This window comes from Carassius carassius, chromosome 26, assembly GCF_963082965.1.
Source record: "Carassius carassius chromosome 26, fCarCar2.1, whole genome shotgun sequence".
NCBI lineage: Eukaryota > Metazoa > Chordata > Actinopteri > Cypriniformes > Cyprinidae > Carassius > Carassius carassius.
Window position 1 is genome coordinate 340,703 of NC_081780.1, and position 2,500 is coordinate 343,202.

A 2,500-nucleotide genomic window follows, 5' to 3' on the forward strand; every position below is an offset into this window, starting at 1 on the left:
TAGACACTTTCATCACCCACAGATTGTGAACAAACAGAATCTCGACACACAGCTCAGGAAAACACACCGTTTAGAGAAGCAGAAGCTCTTTTCTGAATCCTAGATATCAGACGCATCGCTCATCCAAACTCTGAAACAGCATCACACGCATCTTTCAAGGAGAAGGACAGTCCAGAATGCAAACCTTGAAACGACTGTGAGCTTCATCATCGTGTTAGATGATGCTCCTGTCACACAAGCGCTTCGTGTTGACATCAGTCCGATGATGTGGATCTTCATTGTTTCTTTTTTTTTTTTTTACTGAATGAGTTACGTGTTATGTTGTGTTGCGTGTGTGTGTGTTTCAAATATATACATCTATATAAATGTTCTCCAGGAGAAACAGACGTGTGGATATCGACGGATCTCCCACTATCCTCCCCGGAGAAACACGCTCTGAAATCGGCTGTAAATCATCTCACCGCTGAGCGATTATTAAGATCAGAAGATAAAGGGCTGGGTTGAATAATAAATAAGCGACGCGAGCTGATGAAGCGCTTCATTAGAGTTAGGGATGTTTATGACTTTCTCTCGTCTGGCTTCATTTGCATGAGTAAAGCTGCTCTTCAGATGTAATCAGACGGATGGATAATGGAATTCATTATCAGTAGAACTATTACTTCTTCAGTACGAGCTACGTGTGTTCACTCAGAGTTCATCTGTGGTTTGTCACTTGTTATTTGAAAACAAAGAGATGAAATAGCTGATGATATCAAACCATTAGATGCCATAAAACCTCCAAACATCTGATTTTTTGGACTATTACGTCATGTTATGTCAGACTTTCCGGAGTTAAACGATGACATTTGCTACATTTGTTTCGCTGCTGTACTGTTCGGTTCTGGTCCTGATGCTGGAGTGTTCCGCTGTTGCCATGGTGACGCTCTTCAGCAGAACGTGGAGTCTATTTGGCTCCGAGTGAATGAACACAATCTGGCAACTCGATGTGCAACTTTGGGAAACACAGTGCATATGTTTCTTATCAGATGTATTGATTTCAAACTGATTTGAACATTCATTTACATTTTGTGTTGGATTTTTTTATTTTAATTTATTCCTCTTGTGTGTGTGTGTGTGTGTGTGTGTGTGTGTGTGTGTGTGTGAGTGTGTGTGTGTGTGTGTGTGTGTGTGTGTGTGTGTGTGTGTGTGAGAGAGAGAGAGAGAAGCTGGCAAATCGGTCCTTTCACTAAATCAACTTCATAAGGACATATCCAGAATTACACAAAGTTCACATCAGTAATTCAAGTTTACAATCAAAAGCTCAGTGACTCAATTCAAACAGTTCGAACACTCAATGATTCATTTCAAAGAGTAACACTTGATCGTCTACTACATTCATTCTACTAACAGTAAGTAACTTTGCAACTACATGTCAGCTAGCAGTGACTGGAGTATTAATAGACTGTCTGCTTAATATCCTCCAACACTTTATTTTAATGGTTCCACAAGATAACAACATACTGACTGTGAGAAACGTGTCAATTTATTCTACAAATCATTAACCTAATCTAACAGTATATTCTGAGAGTTAGTAGACATGTAGTCGCAAAGTTACTTATAGTTAGTAGAATGTCTAAAGTGGATTATCGATAAAAAAGTGTATCCGTTCAAACATTCAATGATTCAGTTCTAACAGTTCAAACGCTCACTGATTCGATTCAAACGGCTCAAAACACTCAGCAGTTCAAACACTCACAGATTCAATTCAAACAGCTCAAACACTCACCAGTTCAAACACTCACAGATTCAATTCAAACTGTTCAAACACTCACTAATTCAATTTAAACAGCTCAAACACTCACCGATTCAATTCAAACAGCTCAAACACTCACCAGTTCAAACACTCACAGATTCAATTCAAACTGTTCAAACACTCACTAATTCAATTTAAACAGCTCAAACACTCACCGATTCAATTCAAACAGCTCAAACACTCACCAGTTCAAACGCTCACCGATTCAATTCAAACAGCTCAAACACTCACCAGTTCAAACGCTCACCGATTCAATTCAAACTGTTCAAACACTCACTAATTCAATTCAAACAGCTCAAACACTCACTGATTCGATTCAAACGGCTCAAAACACTCAGCAGTTCAAACACTCACAGATTCAATTCAAACAGCTCAAACACTCACCGATTCAATTCAAACAGCTCAAACACTCACCAGTTCAAACGCTCACCGATTCAATTCAAACTGTTCAAACACTCACTAATTCAATTTAAACAGCTCAAACACTCACCGATTCAATTCAAACAGCTCAAACACTCACCAGTTCAAACGCTCACCGATTCAATTCAAACTGTTCAAACACTCACTAATTCAATTTAAACAGCTCAAACACTCACCGATTCAATTCAAACAGCTCAAACACTCACCAGTTCAAATGCTCACCGATTCAATTCAAACTGTTCAAACACTCACTAATTCAATTTAAACAGCTCAAACACTCACCAGTTC

The 2,500-nt window shown here is 38.8% G+C and overlaps 1 protein-coding gene across 1 annotated transcript in view; it reads left to right on the forward strand.

Annotated features, from left to right (window-relative positions):
* LOC132105426 (glutamate receptor ionotropic, kainate 2) overlaps window positions 1-2,500 on the forward strand; it is a 40,188-nt gene that overhangs the window by 22,092 nt on the left and 15,596 nt on the right. The gene's annotated exons all lie outside the window — the stretch shown is intronic.